The sequence below is a fragment of the Bubalus kerabau genome, chromosome 21 (assembly GCF_029407905.1).
Source record: "Bubalus kerabau isolate K-KA32 ecotype Philippines breed swamp buffalo chromosome 21, PCC_UOA_SB_1v2, whole genome shotgun sequence".
Classification (NCBI taxonomy): domain Eukaryota; kingdom Metazoa; phylum Chordata; class Mammalia; order Artiodactyla; family Bovidae; genus Bubalus; species Bubalus kerabau.
Genome location: NC_073644.1, coordinates 33,385,986 through 33,403,769, shown reverse-complemented (window position 1 = coordinate 33,403,769; position 17,784 = coordinate 33,385,986).

Genomic DNA, 17,784 nt, shown 5'->3' with positions numbered 1-17,784 from the left:
AAAAGCAGAGACATTACTTTGCCAACAAAGGTCCATCTAGTCAAGGCTATGGTTTTTCCAGTGGTCATGTATGGATGTGAGAGTTGGACTGTGAAGAAAGCTGAGTGCTGAAGACTTGATGCTTTTGAACTGTTGTGTTGGAGATCCAACCAGTCCAACCTAAAGGAGATCAGTCCTGGGTGTTCATTGGAAGGACTAATGCTGAAGCTGAAACTCCAATACTTTCGTCACCTCATGCGAAGAGTTGACTCATTGGAAAAGACCCTGATGCTGGGAGGGATTGGGGACAGGAGGGGAAGGGGAGAACAGAGGATGAGATGGCTGGATGGCATCACCAACTCGATGGACATGAGTTTGAGTGGACTCAAGGAGTTGGTAATGGACAGGGAGGCCTGGGGTGCTGCAATTCATGGGGTCACAAAGGGTCACAGACGACTAAGCAACTGAACTGAACTGAGCTGAACATTTAAATCAGTGAACTTTCAGTAAAGCTGCTTATCCTCCATAACATGGGTGAGTCTTCAATTAGTTCCTTAAATGTAAAGACTAGAAGGAGGCATTCAACCTCCAGACTGCCTTTGGTCTCAAGACTGCAAAGTCAGTTCTTGTTAGAAATTCCACTCTGTCTGCCAGACCCTCATGATCACATGAGCCGATTTCTCAGCCTCTCTTTCTCCCTCTTTCTCCCTTTCTCCATCTTTCTTTCCCACCCAGGTCCTTTCTTCTGTGCCTTCCCCAAATTTCAGTCATTTATCACAGGCTGGCTGGTGTGTTTATACCTTTTTTCCTGTCCACGTATGGCTTTAAAGACTATGCAGTGCCATATTTACCTTGATTGGGAATTTCCTATATTGGACAGTCATGTTACTTGAAATACTCTCTGAAAATGTCAAATCCTTGGCGGTGATGGTTTAGTTGCTCAGTTGAGTCCAACTCTTGCAGCACCATGGACTGGAGTAAACCAGGGTTCTCTGTCCATGGGCTTCTCCAGGCAAGAATACTGGAGTGGGTTGCCATTCCCTTCTCCAAGGGATCTTCCCGACCCAGGGATGGAACCTGGGTCTCCTGCATTGCTGGTGGCTTCAAATCCTTAAAGTCTCTCAATTATTTGATTCAATTGTCAATTATATGCACCACAATCCTCATAAACAGACTAAAAATGTATGCATGTGCTGCTGCTGCTAAGTTGCTTCAGTCGTGTCGGACTCTGTGTGACCCACCAGGCTCCCCTTTCCCTGGAATTCTCCAGGCAAGAATACTGGAGTGGGTTGCCATTTCCTTCTCCAATGCATGAAAGTGAACAGTGAAAGTGAAGTCGCTCAGTCCTGTCCAACTCTTAGCGACCCCATGGACTGCAGCCCACCAGGCTCCTCTGTCCATGGGATTTTCCAGGCAAGAGTACTGGAGTGGGGTGCCATTGCCTTCTCCGATGCATGTGCTAATAATACGCTATCATGAGCCTTTTCAAAAAAGTGATTAAAAGTCACCCTGTGTGCTTTGTCATCTTTTTTCCTCACTAATTTCCTGTTTCTAAGTGAGAGTAGAGATAACTGAGTAAATTGTTCTAGCCACAGGTTTACAGGCAAGGAGACAGATTTTGTGACCTGTGGTTTTCAGTTCTGTAGACTTCACCCCATTCATTCAGAGCTTCACTTGTTATATGCCAGTTGGATATGACTCAGTTGTCAGTCCTCAGTGCAAACTGATCAAGCTGTGACAGGATGGACCTGAAGAAAGGCATGACAATGATCCTGCTCATCTCTGCCACCTTCCTGGAAGGAGCTTGGGAGAAGATACCAGTCCATGCTCATTAAAGACTTTCCTGGGCTGTTCTCCCTCCTCTGTACTGCCAGTCCAAACAATGGCCCCCTTCATTATTCTTGACTCTATTTTACGTGTCAGCCCCCAGATGTCTGAAACTATAATTAATTTCACTCTATGTCTTATTAGTGCTTCCCTGGTGACTCGGGTGGTGAAGACTCCACCTCCATTGTGGGAAACATGGGTTTGATCCCTGGGTCAGGAAGATCCTCTGGAGAAGGGAATGCCAACCCATTCCAGAATCCTTTCCCAGGAAATCCCATGGACAGAGGAACCCGGTGGGCTACAGTCCATAGGATTGCAAAGTGTTGGACGCAACTGAGCAACTTAACACTTTCACTATGTCTTATTATACAGAAAAGCCTCATCGACTTTATATTGAATATAGTATATTTAATTATTTCAAAGAAGGAAATCTACTGGCCGCAAGTGTGCTGTGTGCCTCTTGTAAGATCTGATTTCACCAGAAAGCTTTGCTGTCACAGCCAATCATTTCTGATGTCAAAGTTAACACTCATTTACATGATAATACAACAATAGCATTTAACGCCTTTCATCAAACCAGATTGTAAACACTAATTAGTTATACTCTATTGCATTCTGGTGGGGTGCAGTAATGATGCTTGTTTTATTGATACTGAAGCGCAGACAAGAAACAAGTGCCTTGCCCAAGGCTGAGAAGACAATGTCAAACTTGAGGTGATGACCCTTGTGCCCTGTCCACTAGACCTCTCTGGACTCAAGAGCATAAATTTTTAAAATAGTACCAAAATCTCATATAATGCAATGAAAAAGTCCTGCCATATCAGCTGTTGCGTTTTTGTCTGATACATTTAAATAAAAATTTCTAAGCATTAAATACTTAAGAAGAAAAAAATTTAATGAAAAGAGGGAACCTCTCAGGTGCCTGACGCTATGACATCATGGCCTAATTCTCTCTAAAGAGCTGTAATTTCAAAATGAATTCAGCTCTTGCATCCCTAGCACAGTACATCGCCATGCTGGGCAGACCAACTCAACTGCATTGAGGCAAAAGGCTTCTTGCTCAAGCACAAGTTCAGCCCTCAGAAGGTTGTTGTTGTTCAGTCACTAAGTCATGTCTGACTCTTTGGGATCCCATAGACTGCAGCATGCCAGGCTCCTCTGTCCTCCACTATCTCCTAGAGTTTGCTCAAATTCATGTCCATTATGTCAATGATGCTATCTAACCATCTCATTTTCTGCCGCTTCCCTCTCCTTTTGTCGTCAATCTTTCCCAGTATCAGGGTCTTTTCCGATGAGTCGGCTCTTCCAATCAGGTGGCCAAAGTATTGGAGCTTCAACTTCAGCAACTATCCTTTCAATGAATATTCAGGGTTGATTTCCTTTAGGATTGAGTGGTTTGATCTCTTTGCAGTCAAAAGGACTCTCAAGAGTCTTCTCCAGCACCACAGTTTGAAAGCATCATTTCTCCAACTCTCAGCCTTCTTTATGATCCAGCTCTCACATCTGTACATGACTACTGGAAAAACCGTAGCTTTGACTATATGGGCCTTTGTCGGCAAAGTGCTGGCTCTGCCTTTGAATTGCTGTCTAGGTTTATCATATTAAAAGCTTTCCTTCCAAGGAGCAAGCGTCTTTCAATAAAGAATCTGTCTGCAATGCAGTAGACCTGGGTTCAATCCCTGGGTTGGGAAGATCCCCTGGAGAAGGGAAAGGCTACCCACTCCAGTATTCTGGCCTGGAGAATTCCAGGGAGTTCATGGGGTTGCAAAGAGTCAGATACAACTGAGCAACTTTCACTTTCAACCAAGAGGTTGTGTAGTCACTCAGCCGTGTCCAACTCTTTGCTATACTGTGGACTGTAGCCCGCCAGGCTCCTCTGTCCATGGAATTCTCCAGGCAAGAATTGGAGTGGGTCGCCATTCCCTTCTGCAGAGGAGCTTCCTGATCCAAGGATCGAACCTGGATCTCCTGCATTGCAGGCAGATTCTTTACCATCTGAGCCATCAGAGAAGTCCATCCTCAGGAGGTTACTGGGGCCATATTTCCTGGTGATAGACTGCCTGATCTAAACATGTGATCTCACCAACAGTTGAAGGGAATGGTGATGCCTCACTGTATGTAAAATTCTTGGCTTGTTAAAATTCTAGATACAATTTACTTTTAAAATCATGGACTGATTTTTTTTCTTTTCTTAAAAGGGGCTTCCACAGTGGCTCAAATGGTAAAGAATCTGCCTGCAATGCCGGAGACCCAGGTTTGATCCCTGGATCAGGGAGATCCCCTAGAGAATGGAATGGCAAACAACTCCAGTATTCTTCCCTGGAGAATTTTATGGACAGAGAAGCCTGGTGGGCAGTCCATGGGATCACAGAGAGTTTGACATGACTGAGTGACTTTTCAAAAAATTATTTATTTATTCTGGCTGCACTGGTCTTAGTTGTGGCAGGCTGGTTCTTTTTAGTTGCAGCATGTGGGATCTAGTTCCCTGGCCAGGGATCAAACCCAGGCCCCCTGCATTCAGAGCTCAGAGTTTTAGCCATGGGACCACCAGAGAAGTCCCCATGGGCTGATTTTCTTTGCATTAAGATTATTTCTAAGAATGGTTCGGAAGCCTTGCTTTTGAGCTGTAAATGGGGTAGTTTGGATCAACTCCAGAGCTTAAACTTGGCATGCCTGCCAATCTAACCACCAACAGGAGTTTCTGTTCTCTCAGTGGTTGAAATGAAAATGTTCAAATTCTAGGGAAAAAAAAGCCTTCAGAATGTGACTTTTACAAGCATAAAACCAGTTGTATTTCATTTGGGATAGTTCATTCAAATTCCAGAGGCTCCAAAGATAGAAACTTATAAAATGACAAAATGATAAAACTTATAAAATGGTGTTGCTAAAAGTGAGTTAAATTTCCTCACTAAAATACATATAGTGGGTCAACTTGCTGACTTTGGTCTGTAATCTACAAAATGGGGATATTTGCATTATGCCCAGCTCATGAGTATTTTATCTATAATACTAAACGTCGAACAACTCATTAAAAGTGCTTCATTGAAAAAATTTATTTTGAGAAGCCAAGTGAATGAGGCACGGCATAAGATGTGTATGGTCCCTGTCTATATTTGCCTTGTAGCCCTGCGTATTGTTGTTGTATTGTTGTTGTTTAGTCGCTCAGTCATGTCCATCTCTTTTGCGACCCCATGGATGGTAGCCTGCCAGGCTCCTCTGTCCATGGGATTTCCCAGGCAGGAATGATGGAGTGGGTTGCCATTTCCTTACAGATAAATATAAATGCACATGAGCGAGTGTATAGTGGGAAGGGAGGGTGTGGTGGATCAGAGATGATGAGGAGTTCTGAGTTTTCTTCCCAGTGAGAGGTGGGATCTGTTTTCCCTCCTTTGAAGCTGGTCTTAGCCTCTAACCTGCTTCAGCCAAAAGTATGCTGCTGCAGAAACTGCAGGACTTCTGAAGCTAGATCAAGAAGTCTTACTGTTTCCACTTGTGTTTCTTGATTTTTTTTTTTTTTTGCAATGCTCCCTCTCAGAACTCAGCTGCCATGCTGTGAGAAGCTCACGCCAGTAGCCAGCCCTAGCTGAGCTTTCTGCCATGTGAGGGAGCCATCTTGGATGCTCCTCACAACCTTCAGGAGAACCAACTCTGCCTCATGACTTTTCACCTTTAGAACTGAGGCTCATATGTTTTTGTGGGTGAAGGCAGCTGTCTGTAACACTTTGCTAAGGCAGCCGTTCTCCCTGCACTCTGCTTTCAGAACTCTTTCAAGTCAGGATGCCGAAACAATCACAGGGTAAATTTCCCACCTCAGGGAGCACAGTCCTTGGTGGTCTGATAGCCAGTGTCTTAAAAACTAGCATCTGTGATTTTTGTTCCAAACGGAAGGGGAACCCTGGTATTGCTTCATGGAAAGCTGAAGTCCTCAGTCATTTGATTCTTCTTTTTTTTTTTTTTGGCCATTCTAGAGGTCATGCAGGATCTTAGTTTTCTGACCAGGGATCAAACCCATGCCCTCGGAAGAATGGATTCTTAACCACTAGCCCACCAGGGAAGTCGCTTATTAGACTGATTGCATGGTGCCCACTGTCACTTTTAATATTCTTGTGATCCTATCCCTGCCAACGGGATTATAACCCTTGAGAGGAGAGGCCACCTCTAACACTTCTTTGTACTGACCACAACGCCTGGGCTAGTGTTGTGCACACAGTTAAGAGTGCAACATACCTGTGAGTTGACCATTACATTTTCAGTTCCTGGAACTCAGCACACTGAGGATTGACTCATGATGGAAAACCAATGGATGTGACATTTCTTATTCAACTTGCTACTTTTAGCATGTGAAAAAATAGCCTGAAACGAAAACATCTTTGTTCCTATCTTGTTTTCAAAGAACTGACGCTTTGACTATTTCTTTTAAAAATTAATAGCCACATACATTACAGCGCAGAGCTGTGGGAGAAATTCTTGGGCCCAAACCACACAGACTGTGAAGTAAAATGAACAGCCTGTCACTGCTCATCTGGATTTCCAGTCTGTCATTTCTGTTTGTCTCTCAGCTCTTTTCAGAGAAGGATAGAACACTACTTGGTATCCAGGCTTTCGCTTACAAAGCCATGAAAGGAAGAACAGAGAATTAGATTTTTTGGTTTCATTCTGGAGATTCAAAATAACTCAGTTTTTGTTGTAATGCTAAAAGACAGGGTCCACTGAGAGCTAAAGATACTCAAGAAACTCCAGTCTAAGATTTTCCAAGTATAAGCTGTTTGAATCACATAGCTTTAGATTCATGGCTTTAATATATTTACAAGGCAGGCAGGAATTTTTGTTTCACTTTCAACAGAGAAAAGAGCCACTTTTACATGATCAGACTGCTGACAGAATGTTCTAATAACATAATTTTATACACTGTGCTCTGCAGTAGCTCAGATGGAAAAGAATCTGCCTGCAATGTGGGCAACTTGGGTTTGAACTGGGAGAGAATATCCCCTGAAGGAGGACATGACAACCCACTCCAGTATTCTTGCCTGGAGAATCCCATGGACAGAGGAGTCTGGGAGGCTACAGTCCATGGGGTTGCAGAAGAGTCAGACACGACTGAGTGACTTTCACTTTATACACTTATTTAAGAATCAGCAATCAGGTCCCAATCTCAGGGCCTTTGCACTTACTATTCCCTCTGGATTGCTCTTCTCCCAGGTATCTATCTGCAAGCCTCCCTCCTCCACTTCATTTGAGCCTGTGTTCTCAGCAAGCCCTTCCTTGATGACTCTATCCAAAAGAGCATTTCAGGGACATTCTTGGTGGTCCAGTGGTTGAGAATCCATCTGTCAATGCAGGGGACATGGGTTCGATCCCTGGTCCAGGAAGATCCTATGTGCCGCAAAGCAACTGTACCTTCATGCCACAACTGCTGAGCCCATGTGCCGCAACTATGGAAGCTCTCATACTCTAGCGCCTGTGCTCTGCAACCAGAGGAGCCACCGCAATGAGAAGCCCGTGCACCGCAACTAGAGAGTAGCCCCTGCTCGCTGCAACTGGAGAAAGCCCGAGAGGAGTGATGAAGACTCACCACAGCCAAAAAATAATTAATAAAAAAGTTTTTTCAAAAAGAGCATTTCACCCCCTCACTCCTATGCCATGTGACGTTCCCTCCCGCCCACCTACCCTGCTTTATTTTCTTCATTCCGTTTATCACTCACCATCTGACAGGCAAAAGTATATATGAATACACATATATGTTTATTCCACTATATGCATCTGTTTATTGACTACCCTCTCCCTAGCTAAGGCTATAGAATCCATAAGAATAGAAGTTTCTTCTGCTATCGTCTTAGCGTTTAGAACACTGTCCTGCACACAGTATGCAATCAATAAATATTTGTTGAATAAATGAACAAATATTTGCTGCTTTCCTACTCTGCACTCCCCATGTGGCTCAGACAGTACTGAATCTGCCTGTCAGTGTAGGAGACCTGGGTTTGATCACTGGGTCGGAAAGATCCCCTGGACAAGGGCATGGCAACCTACTCCAATATTCTTGCCTGGAGAATCCCATGGACAGAGGAGCCTGGTGGGCTATGGTCCAGGGAGTCACAAAGAGTCGGACACCACTGAGAGACTAACACACATACTTTGTGCAAAAGCACTGGAGGGACTATGGTATGAATTGCCCCAACCCCTACTTTCGGAGACTTCATTTTCCAAAAGGAAGACAAGTACAAAGCTACAGGACTATGCTACAAAGCAGGAGAACGGATTAAATAGCATATTTTGGAAGCACAAAGGAAAGAGGGAGAGTGGCTTTTGAGATGACCCTTCACCACAGGAGTGTGATGGGCAGAGGGGAGGGTTGAGAAGTCCACGCTGAAGGCGAGTGGCATTTGGAGTCCTGGCCATGGAAGGCCTGTTTCGGTTGAGTTTGGGAAGATGTAGCAGGAGATGAAGTGAGAATGGAGGTTTGGAGGCTTGATCACGGAAAGCCAGCAAAGGCTTTTGAATTTTATCTTAAAGGCATCATTAAGTAAGGCAGGATTTTGAAACTATCTTTAGCTGGTCCATCTCCTGTCCAGGAAACCTGGGTGTTTATCAGGGTACCACTGAGCCTGAGTTCACTGATTTGGTGATTATGCTTATCTTGACCCCCTAAACTTATAGATTTTCCCTCAGCAACAATGTACCATGAAAATGTGGCCGCACTGTAAGCATAATGGCTTTCATGTCACTTTGTTCATTGATTTATCTACTTTTTTTTTTAATAATATACTTACCTTACATGGGCTCTTCATTTATGTTTTGGTATAAAAATGAACCCAGCATTTTCTTGAAGAAGCCACCCGATCTGGTTGCACGTGCCCAGTGAATTCAATGCAATCAGTACAGAAAGGACAGAACAGTGAAGGGGGACCTAAATCATAATATCCTCCCCACCTGAGCAGGGAAGTGTTACCGGCTGATGGAAAACTTATAGACTATCAGAGCTTTGTAAACAACTTCCCAGCCCTTCCCACTCCATCCAGCTCAAACCAATCCCACCAAGAACCTAAGCTTCAGCCAGTTGGAATGGCACAGCCAATGGCTCCCAGCTGCTCAGCATCTGAATCAAACCTGAGTCAGGTCAGGGCTCTTTCTACCCTCATCTCTGTGGCTCAAGTGGGTTATGTTAGGGCTTCTGGAAACCATAGCATCAATGCGACCACTTTTCTAGTCTGTCAGCTTTACTTAACTGTTTTAGGAAAGGGGTAGTTAGAGGAGGAAGTGAGAGAAGAGTTAAATAATTTCAGAAATTAGTAGTATTGCACATTTTAATGTTCAAATGATGACCTATTAGGGGCTTCCCTGGTGGCTCAGACAGTAGAGAGTCTGCCTGCAGTGTGGGAGACCCAGGTTCAATACCTGGGTCAGGAAGATCTCCTGGAGAAGGAAATGGCAACCCACTCAAGTATCCTTGCCTGGAAAATTCCATGGATGGAGGAGCCTGGCAGGCTACAGTCCATGGGGTTGCAAAGACTTGGTCACGACTGAAGAGTGCAAAATCTACTTAGGTTTTAAATCTGAAACACGATATGTCACAGAAAAGTGCATTAGGTAGGTTTTTCCAGGCTTGTTACTCTGTCCCCTGGCACTGGTACTAGTTACTGAAAAAGTTTGAGATACAGTATCCTACCCCACTGTGATTGGAATTGAGTACTCATCTTCCTATTTTTTATTTGTTTATTTTTAAACATCAAAAACCTTTTGTATTGGGGGGTATAGCTAATTAACAATGTGATCGTTTCAGGGGAACAATGACGGGACTCAGCCACACATATACACGCATCCATTCTCCCCCGAACCCCACTCCCATCCAGGCTGGCACAGAACATTGAGTAGAGTCCCCTGTGCTATAGAATAGGTTTTTGTTGGTTATCCATTTTAAACATACCAGTGTGTTCATGATGTTCCCAAAGTCCTAAACTGTCCCTCCCCCACCTTGCAACCATTCATCTTCCTATTTTTAAATGGAAGTGTTTTTGCTGGATGGAAACAAAAGGAAATTCCAAGGATACCCCCTGGACTCTAAAGAAAACCTTACGGGGACTTTCCTGGCAGCCCAGAGGTTAGGACTCCATGCTTTCACTGTCAGAGGACCAGATTCGATCCCTGGTGAGGGAACTAAGATCCCTCAAGCCAAGCAGGGGGAGCCAAAAAATAAAGAAAACATTGCAGCATAGCCTATAGCAGTAGAAATCAAAATCATCCACCAGATGGACACGACTGAAGTGACTTAGCACATGTTTTTAATTGTCATGAAGACAGCAATTTAACCATTTTTTCTTTCTTTCTTCCTCTTATTCTCATACTTGGACCTCAGGGGCCTGAGTTGAAGTTGATCATGCTCTTCCACTCTTGACTCATCCTCTTGGGTCTGTGCCAGGTCCTCTCTCAATTGAGTGATCAAGCACTTTTATCTCCATCCTCCCACTTCATTCCTCCTCCCACCACCCAGCACCTTCCCCAGGGGGTTTAAGATGAGTTTTTTTTGTTGTTGTTGTACACCTCTTGCCAGATGTCTACCTCTAACCCATTACTTCTAAAGCAACCTAGAACCCCACCGAGTTTTCCTTATCCATTCTCCCAGTCATGAGCTAGAGATTGCCTGGCGAGAGAACTCAATCCAGTCCAGTAGGGTTTTATAGAAATTCAATTCTTTGTATTTTGCCAATGTGGAAAACAACCAAAACTTGTCCTGCTATTATTAGATTCTTATGTGTACCCTGTCTGACCTTGACTTGGTGCAGGAAGGAATGGAAAGAAGATGGGAATTGCTGAGTTTGTCTTTCTCTGCTCCCTTAACACCTTTGAGTGGTAGATACATGCATTTTAAACAAACTGGCCATTCCATGGTAATCTTTCAAGGTCATTTCTCCAGGCTGAGTCCATTCAAAACCACTGCTCAAGACATAGATTATGTCTGGAGTACTGTTAATTCAGGGTCAAGGAACAGGCATTGCAATAATCCACAGAGCTAGTTATATTAGCCAGGAGGAATGTACATTGTCAACCACTGTACAGAGATGCCTATCATAGCTGAAGCTTCTTGACATAATTCTCTCCCATGTTTTGTCCAGGGAGGAAAGTGTTGCAATAGTCAGGGAAACTGACAATTTCGTTTTCGAAATACGATATGGGAAATTCAGGATAAATAAGTAAGTGTCTTTTGGTCCACTGGATACTTACAGAGCTAAAAATATGAGAAACCAAAGGGGATAATGTTTTATAAATGATGAGAGGTATTTTAAGGAAGCAACAATATAATTTTAATGCATTTAATTTTTCAAACTATGCCACAGTCTCCATGTGGTAGAGAATGGTTTTGGCCTTTAGAATGCGGTGTCCAAGTCTCCCATATGTTGGTTGTAATTGAATCAAAAGTTGGATGAGGTGGCCTTCCCTGGTGGTTCAGTGGTTAAGAATCCACCAGCTAATGCAGGAGACATGGGTTCGATCCCTGGTCCAGGAAGATTCTATGTGCTTTGGGGTAACTAAGCCCGTGTGCCACAGCTCCAGAGCTCAGGCTCCCTAGAGTCCACGCTCTGCAACAAGAGAAGCCTCCACAGTGAGGAGCCCACACACCACAACTAGAGCAGCCCCTGCTCGCAGCAACTGGAGAAAGCCTGTGTGCAGCAATGAAGACCCAGGACAGCCAAAAGCCAAGTAAATCAATTAAAAAAAAGAAGTTGGAAGAGGCAATAAGGAGTGGGTGGAAAAGACAACTTAGCTTAATGTATTTTCTTTTATCCCAAACACTGAGGCTGTGAACTTGGTATCAAACAATGACAGACAGCCTAGGAGGGAGGGAGAGAAGAAAAAAGAAAGAAACAATAAAGGTAGAAAGGAAGAAAGTCTATGTGAACTTTTGAAGTATAATCTTCTTCACATGATCCAAGTACCGAGCACTTCCTTGTGGACCGATTCCCTAGGTCTGAGGATCAAGACTGTGTTAATGAGGGAACAAACCCTGAAACGTGGATGAACAAGAAAACCTCAATTAAGAAAAACATACTTGGGCTTCCTTGATGGCTCAGAGGTAAAGAATCCTCCCGCCAATGCAGGAGACATGGGTTCGATCCCTGGTCCTGGAAGATCCCACATGCCTTGGAGCAACTAAGCCTGTGTACCACAGCTACTGAGCCTGTGCTCTAGAGCCCAGAAGCCACAACTTCTGGAGCCTGTGTGGCCTCGAGCCCATGTTCTGCAACAAGAGAAGCCACTGCACCGCAACCACACTCGCTGCAACTAGAGAAAAGCCCGTGCAGCACTGAAGACCCAGAGCAGCCAAAAATAAATCAATAAATAAGAAAAATAGGCTCTGCACTCAAAGCCATGTGATGCTCAGCAAATTTTTTTTTCTAAGTCGTATTTTTTTTTCTCATTGGTATAATCGGTGGGACAACTATCCTACAAGGGATTGTGCAGACCAAGTGGGTACGCTGGGAAATTTTTAAGTGTTATACAAGTGTGAGGGATTCTCCCAGGTTCAAAAGGAGATATACCTTCAAGGAAGTTAACTGAATGGATTAGGGAGATGAAGCGCCTACTTGGTCAGTACTCCTTTATGATAAATCACGATGTCTACGTGATTTCGGAGAACACTGCCTGGTGGACTGGAGTTCGTGCTCCAGGGACTGCGTTCGTTCCACCTACCACCTCTCACTCCATCTTGGCTATTGTTGTTTGTCGCTAAGTCTTGTCTGACTCTTTGCAACCCCAAGGACTAGTCCGTCAGGCTTCTCTGTCTATGGGATTTCTCAGGCAAGAATACTGGAGTGGGTTGCCATTTCTGTCTCTAGGGATCAAACCAGCATCTCCTGCATTGGCAGGCAGGTTCTTTACCACTGAGCCATCTGGGAAAGACATTCCTGAGTTATATCCTTTTAAAATAAATTGATGACCTGGTGAGTATAATGCTTATCTGAGTTAGGTGAGCCACTCTAGCAAATTACTCCAACCCCGGGAGGAGGCTGACAACCTGGATTGTGACTGGCGTCTGAACAAGGGTGGAGGGTGGGGGACAATCTTACAGGATGCAGCCTGTTACCTGTGGGATCCAATGCTGTCTCCCAGTAGAGCTGAGTTGAATTACAGGACACTCAACTGGTGTCTGAGAGTTGCTTGTTGGTGTCAGGAAACCCCCAAACTCCCTATACTGGACTTAAGTGCAGAACCTTCTAGCTGTTTACAAACAACCACATTCCTTTAGGATAAAAAATATATCCTACGCTACTTGTGTCCCTGCTCCATTCGTCCTGTTAAGACTGTTTCCTTAACAATTGTCCCAAGGTATTGCTTATTTCTTTACTTGACTTTTAAAATAGATTTTACTTCTGATTATAAAAAAAAGTATATGCTTGCTTTTGCAAATTTAGAAATAGGAAAGTAAAAAAAAAGAAAATGAAAAGCTGCCAGAGTAATAACCTCCCAGCCATGCATCTGATAACATTTTGGTTCATGCTGTCTGCCTGTTGGTCGGGGTGATGCAGATGTGTTGTGGTTGACACTACAGGTTGTCCAAAGACAGCCATTTCTCCCCATTTTCATTGATTTTGGAACCTAGTTGTGTTCAGCTTTTTCAGAGCCACATGCTTGAGGGAGGCTGGCTGGAGTCACTCTCAGGTCTCCTGTTGCTGGGCCAATGAAGCCTTAAGATGAGAGGAGACGGCAGGGGATGCGTGGGGGCTTGGAAAATGGAAGCACAGGAGGGATGCCCCTTCGGCACTGACCCGGGCGCTCTCTGCATCTTTGGATCATCAGGGAAGACAATGCCAGCCCTGCCAATGGCAGAGCGGAGGAAGGAAGGACACCTCCCTTCTTGATGGGCCACCGAATTCACCGGCTCCTGAATGACATCGCTGGACTTCCTGTTTTGTGAGATAACAAGTGGCTGCCTTGTTTAAGTCCCTTTCAGTCATGCTTCTGTTACTCAGAGCCGAGGCAATCCTATTCATCATGCACTCACTCTCTCAATAGTGTATTGTGTGCACTTTCCTTGTCGTAAAACAGTCTTCAAAAGCAGACACTGCAAAACTGGGATGACTGGTTGGCTTCTTTTTCACAGGACTTTGAGCTTTTTGAGTGCAAAGATCAGAGGTTTTGTTGTTTTTTGTTTTGTAGGATTTTTGGTTTTTGCCCTCATGCACGCATGCTAACTCACTTCAGTCGTGTCTGACTCTTTGAGAGCCCATGGACTGTAGGTGGCCAGGCTCCTCTGTCCCTGGGATTCTCCAGGCAAGAATCCTGGAGTGGGTTGCCATTTCCTACTCCATTTGCCCTCATACTCAGACCCTAGTACAATATCTGGCACATTGCAGCCACTGAAACGGGTGAAATTGGTGGAATGAGGAAACTGATGACCAAAAACCCACCAGGCTATAGGTGACAATTATCGAGCATGAACATACAGCACTCAGTCATTCTATAGAAAGCTGGGCTTACCAAAGTCACCCTGAGCCTGTGTTTGCTGAAGGTAAATCTTAGGGAAAAACGATAACATTTTAACCTGAAACTGACGATTGGGGTCAAAACTGAAAATGGGATATTTAGCAATGTTAAAAGAAGAGAAAAAGGTTGTGGTGTAACCCCAGGTTGGATAGCACTCATCCATATGCCCATGCCTCATCGAAAAAAGAATTCTTCACAAAGCTGTGTCTAAGAATTCATTTTTTTAAAAAAATATAAGGGTGCTGACTACTAGTTTGGATGAATGTGGAAGGGCCCCCTAATAACCCTTCTCCTCGCCCTTTGTTCTTTTCCTCTCAGAGCAGCAATGTGACCTTGCCAGTGACATCTTACTCCATGCGTGTTTTCCCTGTAAGACTGACTGCACGTTCTGTGAAGTCAGGGAGCACGTTTGCCCTCAACCCCTGAACTCAGCACTTCACATTTTCCCCACAATTTGTTGAATGATTGCTAAAAAGTGAGGCAGAAAGTCAGGATCACACAGAAATCCAAGTTATCCATGAACTGATTCTGTAATGCAGACTATAGATGGAGAAACGGGAGTTGGAGGGATGCTGGGAGAAAAGAGGGGGACTTCGAAGACTCTTGAGAGTCCCTTGGACTGCAAGGAGATCCAACCAGTCCATTCTGAAGGAGATCAGCCCTGGGATTTCTTTGGAAGGAATGATGCTGAAGCTGAAACTCCAATACTTTGGCCACCTCATGCGAAGAGTTGACTCATTGGAAAAGACTCTGATGCTGGGAGGGATTGGGGGCAAGAGGAGAAGGGGACGACAGAGGATGAGATGGCTGGATGGCATCACCGACTCGATGGACGTGAGTCGGAGTGAACTCCGGGAGTTGGTGATGGACAGGGAGGCCTGGCGTGCTGCGATTCATGGGGTCGCAAAGAGCTGGACACGACTGAGCGACTGATCTGATCTGATCTGATCTAGGCAAAGAAAGAATCCCACTTTCACCCCCACCCACTCAGCTGTTCTAATGAAATGCACTAATATGAGATATGCGCAAGGGGGCAGCTCCGAGCTGTGGTGAAGGCCAACTTGTTGAACAGTATGATCCTTGGTAATGTTACTTTTTAATAATATCTGTTAATATGCAGGTGGTTGCAAATACACCTTCTTTTATTACAAGGCAGTGGAACAGCCAAATCTTTCTTTAATAGTAGCATTGTGCATTCCAGAAAGCACATTTAATCTATGTTAAATAGGAACAAAATACGCATTTAGGGTTCCTCATTTGCTTTCTGTGGTTCATCGTAGGAGAAGTAAATTAGTTCCAGAAAGGAACCAAGAAGTTCATGGATTTTTTTCAGGCAATCAGTTACCAAGGCTTGACCTGAACTTCTGTACTGAGCGTGGGCTAATGACAGGGCAGTGAACTGTAATTAAAAAAAAAAAAAAAAGGATTCTAGTCCAGGTTTTCTCTCTAACTAGCTGTGTGGCTTTGAGTAAGGCATCTAGCATTTCTGGGGCATATTTTTCTTATTTGCAAAATAAAAGGACTCACTAGGGCCAAGAATTCTCAATCCAATAAAACTGTGGGTTGCAAGCTATCTAAATTCTCTACCAAGACCACAAAGTAAGGAGAAAGAGGTGAGGAAGGGAAGAGGAACCAAGTCATGACGAGCTACAGGGAAGGGCAGAGGAGGTGAGCGGGCTCGGGCTGAGAAAGCTGTGCATCTGGGGAAAACCTTGGACCAAGGTCTCTTCAAGCTCTCCTTCTGATGTTCTACTACTTCCTACTTTATACTTTCACTTAAATCTCTGCCAGAGACTCAACGGCCTCACATCAAATCCACCATCTTCTCCCATAAACCATCTGTCATTCCCATCATCCTTGCTTAGCGATATCTCTCTAAGTTCCCTACTCCTCACCTAGATCCAAACCCAGGCATCCTTGCCAGCTACTAATCCTAGAACTAAAGTCTGGTGAGGGAGGGCATGCAGTTAACAAATACATGATGGTGGTGGTGGTGGTTTAGTCGCTGAGTCGTGCCCCACTCTGCGACCCCATGGCCTGCAGCCCGCCAGGCTCCTCTGTCCATGGGATCTCCCAGGCAAGAACACTGGAGTGGGTTGCCATTTCCTTCTCCAAACAAATAAACAGGCCATTATAAAGGGTCGTATAAGTTTTATTAAAAAAAGATTCTTAATTGAAAACAATGCCAGCATGTGTGTGTGTGTGTCTGTGTGTGCGTGTGCACACACAAGTGTGCCTGTGAGAGAGAGGTACCGACTTTGGATGGCTAGGAGAGGTTTCTCTGAGAAGATGACATTTAATATGAGACCTGAAGCAGCTGGACAAGGGCTGCATGGGCCCTGGGGCTAGAGAGGGGATGCACAAGGAGCATTTAGAGTCAAAAGAAAGCCTGGGTGATATGGGGCAGTGAGTGAGCAAGAAAGGGGTGAGAAGTAGGTGGAAGAGGCCCACAGAACCCTCCAGGCCAACCAGGGACAGCTTTGTTCTAAAGGACATGGAAGGTCATCTTTCATTTAATCCTCTTATTCATTGTCTATGTCCAATCAGTCATCAAGTCTGGTTAATCTTTGTTTTTTTAACATCTTTCCTACCTCTTACATCCTTTCACATTTAATCCTAGACCTGATTTTGATTGTAAATCTCTATGAGACCTCTCCATGAAGTTTCTTTTGAAGAGTGGAAATAAATCTTCATATATATTTTTTGAACAGCTTTATCACACTCTGATTCAAAGTTTATTTTTAGCAAATACTCTTCGGTCGACCAGTAATGTTTTCTTGGTTAAGTGTGAATGCACCTGTTTTACATACACACACACACACACACACATTTATTCACAGACCTGGTTTGAATCCTAATTCCCCATGTAGCATCTCCTTGCAATTTCTTTCAAAGAGTGGAAATAAATCTTCATATGAGCAACACACGTTCTGTGAACAACTTCATTATAGATCAACCAAATTTCTTCAAACATGCCAAAGGCACTAAGAAGGGCAACTTAAAAAGTTCTAAGGGAAGCAGTTTGCATTTGGGGAAAAAAAATCATAAAAAAATATCGGAGTGATTTCTTAAGTGGTAAAATCTCCCTTTTTGCCCATTTTCTTGAGTTTTAAAAATAGCCTAAATGGAATCTTACTCAACTTTCTACAAGAAAACATACCTTTAGGCTTGAGAGACAGCATAAGAAATTTCATCCTAAAGAATTATTTTTTTTTTGGAGGGGGGAGGGAAAGGGTGAAGTTATAAGAGCCTCAAGATAGAGGCTTCTAATTAAATTGCCCTCTCAACCAGAACTGCAGAGTATACGCTATAATCACCACAATTCAGTTTAAATCTGGGACGGAATGATAATTTTGTTAGTTCAGAGGTTTTTTAAAACTATGGTTCATAACTGCTGGAGAGTTTCCGATGACTTTCCAAGGTTCTGCGAGGCATGTGTATTTGCTGGGGGACCAGGGGACTTGCAGCCAACGAATAAATAAGGTAGATTTCACAGTC